The sequence below is a fragment of the Lycium barbarum genome, chromosome 9 (assembly GCF_019175385.1).
Source record: "Lycium barbarum isolate Lr01 chromosome 9, ASM1917538v2, whole genome shotgun sequence".
Taxonomy (NCBI): domain Eukaryota; kingdom Viridiplantae; phylum Streptophyta; class Magnoliopsida; order Solanales; family Solanaceae; genus Lycium; species Lycium barbarum.
Genome location: NC_083345.1, coordinates 122,958,027 through 122,973,517, shown reverse-complemented (window position 1 = coordinate 122,973,517; position 15,491 = coordinate 122,958,027). Strand labels below are relative to the sequence as shown.

The 15,491-nt window shown below is 30.4% G+C and overlaps 1 long non-coding RNA gene across 1 annotated transcript; it reads right to left on the bottom strand.

Annotated features, from left to right (window-relative positions):
- Window positions 1–3,938: 3,938 nt before the first annotated feature.
- On the bottom strand, window positions 3,939–5,715 carry LOC132608725 (uncharacterized). The gene is made up of 2 exons (XR_009570496.1): window positions 5,394–5,715; window positions 3,939–4,718 (listed from the first exon to the last, which is right to left on the bottom strand). It is a non-coding gene; the product is annotated as an uncharacterized LOC132608725 (long non-coding RNA).
- Window positions 5,716–15,491: the final 9,776 nt, after the last annotated feature.

Here is a 15,491-nt window from a genome sequence, read left to right as displayed (position 1 = left end):
TCTTCATTTGTAACTGCTTATATCAAAGAAAGAACCTGGAAAAAACCATAAAGTCGACAGGCTTCGCCAATTTGAAGAATTAGATGAGTTAATACAATTGGTGTAGGTGGTTCTGGGAACGACAAAGGGGGTTTTTGGTGGAGAGGAAGAGTTGGTAGAGGTTGGGGTGGGTGGGATTCAGAAAATAAGTTTCTTTTTTCTTTTTGCTAAAATAATTTTTTAACTCATAATTTATTTTTAATATATTTTGGACTCAAATACCACATGTCTTAATTTAATTCATCATTTTCCCACAATCATCTGCATGTGTATTACACGTACTTCATTGAGGAAAAGGAAAAGGTAGAGTAAGAGTAAGTCTTTAATAAGATTGTTTATTCACTATCTTAAATAAAAACTTTTCATTCACCAAACTGTTTAAATTCACATACATAGTACTTCGAAAAAGGAAAAAAAAGCAACTCTAAATGTGAAATGAGTCCAGTATTTTCTGAAAGTTTTTGTGGAATAAATGGAGGAGAAAACTAACGGCCATAACCCCCCCCCCCCCCCCACCTCACCCACCCACACCAGGAAATTGATTGTTATGATTTATGACTTATGGGTAACTGAGGCCCTTAATAAAAAAATGCCTTCTATTGTACATGTGTATATATATACACTAGTTTTTGTGAACGTGCATCGCACATTATGTCCGGTTAATCTCTCAATGTTAAGTTTTTGTGAACGTGTCTCGCACATTATATCCTATTAATTTCTCAAATGTTAGATAATGTTATTTGAAATTATAAATTATTTATTTTATAAGATACAAAAATATTATTTAATCATATCCACTTAATACTTTTCATTAAATATTACTATTTTTATATATCCTTTACGTTTTACCAACTTGGAAAGACATGTTACGATTAAAATACCCCAACATTAGATAACAAACAACACGGATCCATTAACCAGCAATGAAACTCCAACTAATAAGTCAAAGATAGTACTCTGAATTAGTTCCCTTCCCTTTATTTTTATTTTTCCGGGGAAAAATGCAAAAATAAGATCTAATAAAGTACAAATAGGAAGCAGTGAAAAAATTTCAATTACTAATTAATACGTTAGTGAATATATCCGCGCTTCGCACAGTTATAACTAACATCGTTAACCTCATACTAAATTATATATGAATTATCTCACATTATCTTATTAAATCCCAATAAAGTACAGTTAATAGCCTTTATATCTTAGAAGTATTTTAATATCGCTTGTATATTTTAGAAGTATTTGCGTTCGATACATATAAATATATTACAACTTTCAAAATCACATAATACATCCGTAAATGTAACATGTATTTATATCAACTAAGTGTTACTTCAAGTTGAAAAAATACACACACTTGTATTACATAGACATAATAAACTACTCCTAAATCAAAGATAAATAATCATCAATATTTCAATCTACAGCCTTACCATTTAAAGTTTTCTTTCACTTTCCCAAATCGATTAACATGCTTAAATAGATTCAAATGATTGAAATCCATAAAGCAATAAACAGATTTCCAAGAGTAAATTTGTAGAAATTTAAAAATGAAGAAAACAAACACCATCGTTTTTGGTGAACTATATATATGCTATAGTATAGCAAGATACGTACATATAACAAAATTATTGAGTACAAAAAATTAAGAAGACATTATTTATATATGAAAAAAATAGCACGTACCTTAAACTCAATTAGGATTAACGAGAGCTTTAGTCACACGCTTAATTTTGTGCTTTCGTTCTCTTTGTTATTTTGATTTGAATTCTCCTTCTTTTACTTTGAAACCAAGAAAACCACCTATAAATATAAATAAGAAAAATAAAATTTCTTGAAAAGTACTTTCTCTACCTTAATAAAATTAAAGAAATGTAATTCACATATACATATTATAAGATCTTAAAATATATAATAAAGTTATTTGATTAAGTTTAAAGTTTCTAAATGATGCAAAAGGAAATACTAACATTGAAATTAAATCTATTTGAACTTGAAGACTAAAATCTCTCTGTATATATACTGAAGAGCACCTAAGAATTGTTAGATTCCAGGAAAAATAAATTGGACCAATAAATGTCTATTAAAATGAGTTATTAGGTTCATTTTAATGTTTTAAATTTCTCTAAGTAAGTTTAGAATTATACTCTTGGTACTACTTTAATTAAGGTACTAAATAATGAATAAATTGTTAAGATTTTGATTAAGGTGTTCCAAAAATTCAATCAATTAAAGCGGTGATAATCTCTCTGTACATAGGATTAAATACTTTTATTTTTTGTATTATAAAATGTTTCTCATCTTTATTTACATCTGATAAGTTACAAAATAAAATGTCTAACAGCGCAAAGCGCGGGTCAATTAACTAGCATTGTATAATTGTGTGTATATATATATATATATATATGCGTATTTCTTGTATATACACTAAAAAATATGTATATATGCGTATTTTCTTGTATAATACTATATAATTAAAAAAAATTAGTGTATAATACCTACACATTATACACCTTCAAACACATTATACATAATGTACTTGTCTTTTGTATATAAGTGTATAAAATTATATAAAAGTGTTTTTGAGCCAAAGCTCTTTTATATATAAGTGTATAAAATTGTATAAAAATGTTTTTGAGCCAAAGCTTATTTTTTTGTAATGTAAGTGAGCAAATTGTATACTTCTGAAATTTCTCCATTAATATTTCCAGCTATTTTAAACATAATACTAAAACCAAATCTTTTTCAAATAGGATGAAATTGTCATATCTGTGGAGATTTTTTGTTAGTCACTTTGTACTTTTAACTTCTTGTAACACGATTTGAAAACCAGATTATTAGTTAATTTTTCTCCAAAAGAATCAGCTCTTCATTTGCTCAACTTTTTTCAAAGAATGGAAAATTACAAATTATAATCCATGGCATTTAAAAATGTGGACCACAGCTGCGGAAAGGTATTTAATGAAATACTTGATTTAATTAATAACACTGCCTTTTGGCAAGAAATGTGAATGAAAGCAAAAGGGGCCCACATTCAGAATAGCTGCATGAGGGTAATTTTGTCAACACAATCCACAGGTTTTTACAAAAGTTACGGTAAAACTTTTTCCAGGCCAATTATGTTATTCCACTGAAACTGAAATGACTTAGAGCCCGTTTGGATTGGCTTATAAGCTGTTTTCAATTTTTTTGAGTGTTTGGCTGACCAGCTTAAAGTCATTTTATGCTTAAAATAAGCTCAAAAAAATAATTGAACCCATTTGACTTAGTTTATCTAACGCAGCTTATAAGCTGAAAATAGCTTATAAGCCAAAAAAAATAAGTTAGACTACCCCAACTTATTTTTTTCAGCTTATAAGCTGCAAAAGCTGTAAGCCAATCCAAACGGGCTCTTAACTACCCTCCAAATCTCAACCACGCATGTTGAAGAGGTGCCTGCTCCTATCCTCTTCTATATAGTCGTAATTTATATATATATAAAATTAAATTTTGCCAAAATTAATTTATTTTCATTTTTTATTTTTATTCAAAAACTTTTTGACCTCATAGAGTTCGAAATGCCATTTTTCCATTAATTAACCGACCTCGTGAAGTCGCTATCTTCTAAAAATAATAAAATAAAAAAAAGGCATTTCGCTTTCATGAGGTAGAATGTTTTAGGTCGAACAATACAACAGATAAGTACTTTGAGAAATTTAGATTTCTAAATCAAAATATAACTTTAAGCGAAATAAAAAGAAGAGGTCACGATGACACAACAAAAAATTAATGTATAATACCTACACATTATACACATTCTGTATTTATATTTTGTACCGGTAATAGATTTGTTTATTTACCAGAAACAGAGCATGTTCCTATTTAGTATTCTTTCTTCTTTCGTAAAAGAGCAAAACACAAGGACATCATGAAAAACTCATGAGATTTTTTTATATAGTATACTATAATATATAACCTCACTGCCGGACTGACAACAACAAATGCTCAGATGACAACACCAGAATCTATTACACACTTGAAATTCCCGCAAATACCGCTTTGTCAGGGAATGTAACTCTGTTTTAAACCTCTTATACAAAAGAAAATAGTAGTACTAAGAAAGAAAAAAGTCATGAACACGGGACAACAGGAAAAATATAGTCCTTAGGCAAGAGAGATGCAAGTCACTAGCTCAGCTTCCAGCCTTCCACAGTTGAGGTAGAGGATTCAAAGACAGAGAGAAAGTATGGATCCAACTTCCCTCTTATGAAATACCTTGGTTATCATCCTCCTCAGATCAAACTTAAAAAGCACTACATACCTCCAAAACTCAGTATCACCAAAACGCCCCTCCAATTTCCGGAAGATCCAACAGAGTATTTTCCAGGCCGGCACAGCAAGGAAGACGGGACACATGATCTTAGCTGGCAACAAAAGCGAGGTGATACTCGCCAGTGAAATCCAACTGAAGAGCTCCGAACCAAATTCAACAAGAAGCTTATAAAAATTGGGGCATCTGAGGTTAAGTAGTACCAGAAACCCGGATAAAATAAAAGAGTAGAGTGCGATAGTCATGGTTATCGGATGCAGAGAGCCCTGTGGCAGAAGCTGCACCAAGCCAATTAACGCGCCTGAGAATGCTAACCGAAAAGCCGTCAGATCCATTACTGATGAGCTTTCAACTACGTACTCTATATAGTTATAACCTGCAGCACAAAATGCTTATATTAGGACCAGATCTAGTGACGCAGATCCATGAATATTTTACAGGGAAACTTAGTAATATGTACAGTTTGTCCAAACTGATTTATCAATATACATTTAGTCATATTTTGTAAACTAGCTATTTCAAATGTCTGCGTACATATGTTTCTTTTGGTAACATATGTGAACATTACCATACCAACAAACCAAAGTTCTCACACAAAAAGAGCACCTTCACCAAGAGGCCTCAGAAAAAACAACATAGGTATCAACCCCAAACAGCAAGCTAAGTATGAAAGAAAGAAAAACAAAGCTGAATCTATGTCTAGTTACATATTCTTTGTATGAAAAGTCTGCATTTCTGAGCCCTCTTTGAATTGAAGAACACTCCTGCTCTCTCAATAACTTCTCGTCTAATCTGTGTTACTATATCTGCTTTCTGTAGAGTATGATTCTTAAAAATCTTCTCATTTTTGTTGTTTATATTCCAAAAACATTGGGCTGTCCCAAATTTTAATAGGATAGATATGCACTACTATCTTTTAACATAGAGATTTTTAAATCAATTACGTACCAATGAAAGACAAAAAAGGGGAATAAAATAGGAAATTCTTCACTCAAACTCAAGAGAAAAGACGAAAAAAGAATGAAAAAAGGCGGAGCTGAAAAGAACACACCTTTTTCTGTCTTGTTTGCTGATATTTTTTTTTTCTTTCTTTTTTGACGATCTAATTATGCTAACCGAATGGGTATTTATAGTCTGGAAGACAAATGGCAAAAAGCAATCACTTCTCAAAAGGAATCTTACTGTAGCTACAATATAAATATTTGTGTGCCCTTTACCAAATCGTAAGTGTCCATTCTCATGGTCCGCCACTGTTGCAAAAGCTACTTCCCAAATCCGAATGTTATCATCCATCACCCACTTGCTACTGCTCTACTGTAGCCTGAAGACGCGCCGGGCCTTTGTTAAAACTTTTCGCTTTTCTCTTCACCTGTTGCTTTCCATTGGCCAAATTGTTCCACACAGAACCATTATTTTTTTTTTAAAACCATTGTTTAGTTGTATTAGTATTATTCTTGACTTTACATTTGAAAGAAATTGGATTTCTATTTGGTTATTAACATTTACTCCGATAATGATTTCTATTAATACTTATGGTACTTAATTTGTTAGTTTATTAGCGAAGTTAATTTAATTTTCTAAACATAACTTGTAATATTGAATTTAACTTCTTATTTGTTTGTATAATCCTGCATTTTAAATTGCAAATTTAGCTCTTTTCATTTTATTTTATAGGAAAATTAGATTATCGCATTAAAACATTATTAGTACTCTGTCCGTCTCAAATAATGTGGCACCATATTTGACTAGACATAAAGTTTAGGAAAAAAAAACACTTGAGAATTATGGTAATACATGTTTGAGGAAGTTCAAAATAGTCCCTTAAGTATGCACTTAATAGTTTTGATTCTTTAAGTTTGTCAAAAGTAAACATTTAAGTCTTCGTCAAGTATTTATTGAACTCTGACTGTTAGATTTGAAAGGGAACTATATATATAAAAAAAAGGAATAATAGTGGAAACTCACATTTAAAGGTATAATTTTGAGAAAATTACACTGTATGTTCAGTGGGGCAACAATGCTACCAAAATTGACTCATTTTTTTAATTCTTACAAAAAAATGACCCAAACTTTTCTCTCTCTCGCGCGCTCTCTCTCTCTCTCTCTGCCTTTGTATATATGTTTGTACATTTTGGTATATGTTGGTATACGTATCTATATAAGTTTGTATATGTCTGTATATGTTTGTATATGTTTATATATTTTAGGCTATTTTTTGTAATGTAAGTTTTAGGCTATTTTTTTGTAATGTAAGTGACCAACTTGTATATTTCTGAAAATCTCCCTATAACTTTAGTAATTTTTGCTATTTTAAATTTATTTCTAGAGTTTGGTGTAGCTTTTTGAGGTGTAATTTTTGCTACTTTTTTTTTAAAATATCTTATTAGTGTTTAGTGTAGTTTTTTGTGTTGCATATTGATAGCACTTAAATAATGTTGAATATTTGCCTGTTTTTATTTACATATTTTATATTTTCTCTGATTAATTTTCTATTTTTACAGATAAAATGTGCTTTCCTGAAGAGAATAAGTAATTTATCACATAAGCCGGATAAAAAGAGAAAATTGCAAGGTTGATACACAAAAGATAGAAAAGATGAAGAGTTCATATATTGCATCGAGCTCAATGATCAATATCACAAATGAGCTAAAGAAAAGCTAAGGCCTGCAACGTGCTATCAACCAGAGGACACACTTTTCAAGAGATATCAAAAAAATTTCTTTTCTACTTTTTAAGTTGCCTTTCTCTACTTGTTTTGAAAAGTCTTCATAGAAGAAAAGAAAGGGCCCACTTTAAAAAATCATTCTCTTGTAGGAAGCTAGATTCAAGTAGTGATTTTAATACGTAGGAACTTCCTTAATGGAAAAGAATTCTCAACAGTGCAGCTTACCTTGGGATGTACTATGAAGAATTCAAGAAGCTGTGTTGTCAAAAGAGAGATAATACCGTGAAATAAAATTACTATATATATTTTGTTGTTAACGTTATTTGTTGCTACTCACTATTATGCACTATATTGCGTCGTCTTTTACATTCTTATCTTGCGAAAAAATGAACTAATTTTTTATCAGTTGGAAATATGATGGATCTAGTTAATTAAATTGGGATACAATAAGCCTAATTACTTGCTACTGATTTTATAATTCATTTTAATGTTTTAAATTTCTCTACGTAAGTTTAGAATTATACTCTTGGTACTACTTTATTAATTAAGGTACTAAATAATGAATAAATTGTTAAGATTTTGATTAAGGTGTTCCAAAAATTCAATCAATTAAAGCGGTGATAATTCAAAGGTCACGACAATGCAATTTTATCAATATATTTTCTTTCTAATGTCACTTCATTTGTTGCCTTTTAAAGATATATTGAATGAGTAATATGGAAATTGCCAAAACTAGAATACATAAACGCGTATGTCAGAAGACAACGACTCATTCAAGCATTTTAAGTGCAGCAAACTGATGGTTGAACTGAGAGCTTTCTCTTTCTTAATTGAGTCAGCGGTTAAAAACACATCACATTACAAAAATAGACTTCATCCACAGGTCGCTTTCTTTTTAGTTTCCCAATCTTTTGTCCTTCATTCTTGCAGATGCAAATCATAGATGACTTAGTGACATTTATCTAGATTATACTTTTTCGTGAATTTTTTATTTATAAATTATTAGATGTACGAGTTTTCTATTTGAATTATCACCAACTATATTTTAAAATACATCTTACCTATCAATTATTCTCTTTTGAGGTAGGAAAAAAAAATAACGGATAGGAGTGTAGGTAAGATATGCCTCTGCTATGCTGGGCCAACATGATCACTATTATGGTCTTAAATCTTTTCTAATAGTTAAAAAATGGTGATATGTATAATGTTTTTTTAATCTTTCCTGTTTGATATAATTTTAATCTTCAATTTGGTAGTAATATTTTACCATTGGATCCTCCAAAGCCACTGAGTTCATATTATAATCTTTCATTTTATTGGTAGTTTATAAATACTATTCTGCCAAAACATCATATGGAAATTAGGGGCCCAAATTCGTCAGATTTTAATTCTCAAATAGTTTTGTAATTGTGTTTGCTTTTAAACTCAGGAGGGGAATATAATATTTAAGCTCATACTACGAAGTTATAGATATGTCATACGTGGATGCATATGAGGGGGACCCACTAATGTCTGTTTTAAAGATAAAGTGTTGAGCCGACTGAAATTTTGACTAACCAATAAAAAGGTATTGTGGCAACAAATCACCTACCACAAGTTGGTTTCGCTATCGAAAAATTGTGTGGAATGCAACAATAGAATTAATCACGACATATTATCACAAACAGATCCTATGGCAAGGTATTCTAGATGTAATGTAACAAAATACATAATCACGGGGGCGGAAACACCAGAAATAAGGTGACATGGTATAGTATATATAATATAACATCAGAGTCTGAGAGTAAAAAATACATGAAAGAAATTAGATCAATTAAAGGAATTACTGCACTATTTCTTCTTGCTATCCATAATAGTTCTCGACATATCACTTCCACAAAACATACATAAAGGATGGATTTAGGAATATAAAATCTACCAACGTTTTGCAATCATGAATAGATAATTAAATCACAAACTGTTCGGATACTAAGTTACGATTAAATCACTTTATTTTCAAGACACAATAAATATCAAATAACAATTCTAAAATCAAACTAAAAAACTCAAAAAAAAAAAAAAAAAAAACCAGACAAATTAAATATATATTGAAAGGAGGTGATTTGAGGAACGATTCAAGTACCTTTTAAACGAATAGAGGAGAAAATCTTCAAAAGATTGACTGGTCTATATACAATCACAAAACTAACTATTGTCACCGTCTTTTATGATGATGAATGTGAAACCATTGCTTATTTTATTGAAGTCTCCGGCTCCTTCATCTAAATGGATTGATGCAATTTGTTAACGTTTGTTAGGACTCCAAAAATAATGGTGGTTTTTTTTACTTTTCCACAAAATAAAATAAAATATATATAAAGATAATTAGATAATTATTTGAGAAAAATAATAAATGATGATTTTGTCTATTGCAGAGTCTTTTAATAAATGGCAAAAAGTTCAATCAATATTTCTAAGATATTCGTGCTTTAATAGATACTAGTTTCTATAAACGTGCAGTTGCACGCTGTTCCCAAACAATCGCAATCATAGTAAAAAAATATTAAATAATATCATTTATATTAATTATATACATTCATTTGATGACTTATAAGATATTTAACTTTAATTTTTTATTTTATTCTTAATAAAATGATTTATAGTCACACAAATATCTATGATTGGTTTTAGACCATAAATTTCAAGGTCTTTTTTTGTTTCTTATACTATGTGTCTAATTAAATACTATCATATAAATTAGATACGAAGAAATACTATTCTTTCCAAGAATGAAAAAGTAATTACTTTTTAAGTAGTAAAAGTGAACATGAAAATAATACTTTAAGACCATCGAGAATCCTAACATTATAGCTTTAGAATTTTACAACTTTGCAATATTCATGTACTTGTGGTTCTATGTGATTAGACAAAGTAACATAATACTCTCGGATCAAATGCTTATGAGTTATTTTCTTTTTTACAACGTCATCAAACACATAGTTTAGCCAAAGAATTAAATATAAGTACCATTCAATTATTTTATACTTTGTAATTATTAGGCAAAGTTGTAAATATTATTACAAGGTTTTGAAGGGTTACAAAGTTGAATTACACAACTATAAAAAAATATACAAATCAAAGAGCACATTTATTATTATATTAAGAAAATGTAAATACGTAGTATATCTGTATATGTTGTGCCTTTGCCTAGTCATAAAAATGATCTGGTATATGACACTACTATAGTGCTATTATGTTTCTCTTCTCTTTTGGTCGAGGTGAAAAGAGAAGACAACTGATGTTTTAAATGTGATGTTCTGAAAAGTTATTAGAATTCCAATTTGTTTCCTAATCATAATTACAATAGGAGTATAAAGCATCAATACACCAAAGCATGTTACTCCGATTTGAACTCCAATTAACGAAATATACCTTTTAAGTTTTCACACATTAAATATCATAAATATTTTAGATGTTTAGGAATATTCTGGTCTACCAACATTATTATTCATGCTTTTATAATAACAAGGATTAATTCCCACTTTATGCATTTTTTTCTCCCACCTTTAGTAATACACTCATGTTCTAGAAATCTTAGATTCGCCTCTAATTATTGTCCATGTGATCAATTTGAGTATCCGGCACATGCCATTAAGTCACAATTTATACAAATCTATATAATTGAAACCTGAAAATATATTATTATACAAACCCATTTACAGAAAAGGACGAATTATTAGAAGTATACTCAAACCCTTCATCCATGAGTATTATATTATTGGAATTAGTATGACAATAAATAAATATTACAATTTTGTCCTCTTGATTAAAAAATTAATGTAATTTTAAAGGACATAAAAGTCGTTCAATATTTTAAAAATATTTTAATCAACTAATATTTATATTCATGCTTTTAAAATAATAGTGATTAGATATTTTAAGTCAGGATCAGCCGGAAGCAGTTGGCTGTGTTTGAAAGGATGAATGAGAAATTTCGTATGCTTACAAAATATCTGACTGCAAAGAGTGTGTCAAGAGAGTAATAAATCTAAAAATGTGAATGCTTTCAATTTCTTCATTTTATTTCATCATTGCCTTCAGGCTTTTTAGTTAACAGTCATTTTCCTTCTGAAATTGTCCAAATATAAGATCATAACCGTTGTAAAAAATCTCTCCCTCTAATTTAACGCGGACTTTGTTATGGAATAATACGAGGAAAAACAGTCATTTGTTTTGTCTTTCCAATAATTTTTTATATTAATTGCAGTAGGCCCCTGCTAAATTTGGGTTCAAACTTAAAATATGAAACTAGCACGTAATTTTTATCAAATAAGTATAATTTGTGTCACATATGCTTACTACATAATTAATTTAATGTAATTGCACGTTAAACGTAAATTTTCATAATTATTAAAGTTTCTTTGTCATATAATTGAATAATTTTTAACAAAAAAATTATTTATAAAAAAACAAATTTGATATAAATATTAGCAAATATCAAAGAGACGTACGTAATTTATGCTTAAAAGGATTACTTCTTAAGAATCAATTTTTTGATCCCTTCATAAATAAAGTAATGATGTAGGAAGTCCTCGTTAATTTATCTCCACTCAGAAAATAGATATCTTAAGAAATTTCCTGCATGGAGAAACGGGAATGCTGAGGTTGAGGGACCCTCATCTTATTATATGACTATACGCGCCTTTGACTAGGTAGGTGAATCTAGTCGAATCCACGTAGAAAAATGCATCTTTTTCCAATTAGTAGAGAAATTGATGCTATTTAGAAGAAGAAAATTAGTTGGATTAGTCCAAAAAGAAGATCCAATCTTGTGGGATGGTCTCAATCAGTAATAAAAAAGATTTTTGGTGCAGAAGGTAAAAGCTTGTCGTCATCACTGCTTCACTTTGAATGCCCCAACTGGTGGATTATTTTTTTCTTTGTCCGGAAGGACACCTACTTTCCATTATGATTAATATTCTTGTTTAAAATACGAAATAAGTTATACAATTTTAATAGATTTAGTATCACATTAAAATAATTTTAACTGTAAAAAGTGGTGGTGTTTCGATTATGTGACCAAGTAATCCAAGTAATCTATTAGAAGAGTACAAAATAATTTTACATTAAATGCAATAGTAAATTTGTACAGGAAAGAATATCAATTTCCAAATAAAAATTTGTTCCAAACAAACACCATACTTCGAAAATTTGTGCCCAAACAATCATTTAACTTTGCAAAAGATGATAAACTTAAGTCGAATAACATCTTCTGTTAATGTGGCCCAGTGGCTATAAAGGCGAAACATAAGCTCATTCTAAATGTCTTTATAAAAATAAATGTATTAAACAAACTGATAACATTGGTAATTTAATATTTCGCAAAAAAGATTTTTAACATTAATTAGAAAAAGAAATAATTTAAAACGTCATATTTAGCAAGTAATACCTTGAATTCTTTATTCTCTTCATCTGCTCATATTATAATGTTTTGTGTCTACTTTGTGCTAAACTTTATTGAATAAATTGTGAAATTTGGTTAGGGAATATTGAATAAAGATTGTACATATCTAAAGTATGAATACAGAAAGTAAATGTAATAAAGTGGTTAGTTGAAAACTAAATCTATGCTTTACTTGCCTTTTTATGGGTGAACTGCAATTAAAATCTTCATGAATCGCTTAATATATGAAGTCACATATTCTATTGGAGAAAGGATACTTGAAAAAAGAAAAAGAAAATCTAAAGAGCAAACAAAAGTTGTACTACCCGGGCACTAGAAGAATGCTTTAATTTCTCTTTTTGTCTATTTTTTATATGTTTGCTGGTTGCCAACGGATGGAGACTAATTTTGAAAGGAAATATGTGTTTCAACTCTAAAGTTAGTTATATAATTGAAAGGACACAAACTTTTAAAGAAAGAACACTTAAATTAATCTCCTTTTTAAATTTATATATATATATATATATATATATATATATGGGTATACGGCGTCTTCTTGAGACTTCTTGAAAGGGCAATGTGGGTTGAGCAATCAATGTTTGTGTGGTTACTAGCCGTCAAACAGGGGTTCCCTCTGTACATTAGGTTAGACTGTCAATGTCGTAAGAAAAAACGGATGTCAAGAGCAATTGATGGTGCAAAAAAGAATGTGAATGAAAGCTTGGCTGCATTAATGAAAACTAATACAAAAAGGCAGTACAGTGTCAAGATGGTGAGATGGCAAAGCCTTAGCTAACTATTTTCAGATCTGGCTAATTTTCTAAATTGCTGCAACATTAAGTAGGGCATTTGGCCATAGAAATAAAAAAAAAAATCACTTTTTTAAGAATTTTAGAGTTGGAGTTGTGTTTGGCCATAGCCTTTTCTGTTTTTCAATAAGTTGTATGTCGCACCCCTACCAGTAGTATGACAGGCTCTGACCCGTAGGCCGAGAACCACCTGACTCATCCGTGACTTTGAACATTATAAATCATAACTCAAAGAATATCTGCACGCAGAAAAGGCCAACATAGGAATATTCGCTCATTCAGCACATATATACATATGAAGAACGATAAGGTCGCCACAACATAATGTATTTCATAAAGCCGGCAAGGCTAACAGTAAAGTACCAAGAGCTCAAAATAAGGTCGATAAGGCCACCAATATATTATACAACACTAAGAACCGGTGGAGCTATAAAACATCTAACTATACACACACGTCTACGAGCCTCTACATAGAATACAAATGATCATAAGGACAATACCAAATAGACTGTAGCTCCGAAGTAAGTGGAGTGCTCCTGAGAATCCGCTGATAGAACACCTACGGGTCTGATCCGTCTTCCTACCTACCTGCGGGCATGACCGCAGCGTCCACAAGAAGGGACGTCAGTACGAATAATTTACTGAGTATGTAAGGCATGAATAACAACATAATATAGACATGAAAGGTAACATGGAATAAAAGAGATAACCTGTACATCTGGATGCCTCATAAGGAGGATGTCATGCATGCCTAGTCTTTAATTTTTTTTTTTATATATATACATAGTACCATGCCCGTCCATTAAGGCTCGGCGTCATATATATAGTATCATGCCCGACCATTAAGGCTCGGTGTCATATATATAGTATCATGCCCGACCATTAAGGCTCAATGTTATCATCATTAGCCCCCGTCCGGGGTAATATTATAACATGCCCACTGCAGTGGTGTGCACATCTACGTGTCATGCCCGGCCAACTATAGCGCGACGCGGTATGAAAAAATACATACATATATAGAAAAGCATGCATGAGAGCCAAATAAGAGCTATAATTACATCGGAGTGACGTAATGGCGGTAACCTTCGATTATATTATGGAATAATCATCATCATTTTATCTCAGCTTGAAGGAACAATTATTATAAGGCGAGATCAATAACAATGAATAAAAATCAAGAAAATCACGAAAATAACTCAACATTCTCATATTTGCATTGAAATCATAAGCTTGGGACTTTTAAATATGAAATCATCATCATCGTCGTAATAATTATAGAAACATTCTCATCTTTAGCATCATCATTAACATTGTAAAAACATGTTCGTTGTTGTTGTTGTCATAAAAGCTTATAGAATCATAAATTTTTGACTCGGAAAATAGGGACATTTTTTAAAACATTTATGGATTATCAAGAAATAAGTCATACCTTTGAATCATGAACTCTAACTTTTGGAAGTAAGGAGGTTATGAAATATATGTAGAGAATTATAACATAGGAGTTTCTAGAAATAGGACCATCGTCATCATAAAACATATTTATCTTTAACAACATAAGAACTCTATGAATCATGAATCTCTATTTTTTGAAAATAAGAATGTTCTTGGAAGACAGTTATGGATTCACAGAAAGGGATCATGGGACATTTGGAAAACATCTATTGGATTCATAAGAAAAGAATCATGCCTTTAGAAGAAAGAGGAATAGCCTTAACATACCTGGAAGATAATTTCTCGACTTTCAACTTACTTCCTGTCTTGCAATTCCCTTAAGATTATTCGTAGCCTTGTAATATAAATATACGACCATCTATACTATTGTTAGGCTCATCGTCATACGCTTGTCTTAAACTCTTAATTAAAATCCGTTTAGAATATGCCGAAATTCGAGCAGCATCTCCCCTATTTATATACCTAGCCCGAAATCACAATCTAATAACCAACAACAACAACAACAACAATACTAACATCACAACAACATTATCAATACCAATAGGCTCCATAAAACATTCCATACAATGTTTTCCAAGTTTCTCAACTATTCAACTTATTATACGACTATTTAATAACTCCATCTCTGTAAATAAACTAAAATTAATATTAATAAGGAGATATTCATACCTTATTCTTGCTAGAGCAGAAATATCTTTAATGTTTACTTTGAATCCAAGCCAATTCCAATGCAAGACAAAACTATAATCGCGACTACACGTTATCCGGACCTTGATTGATACGCCGTAACTCAAAATTTAT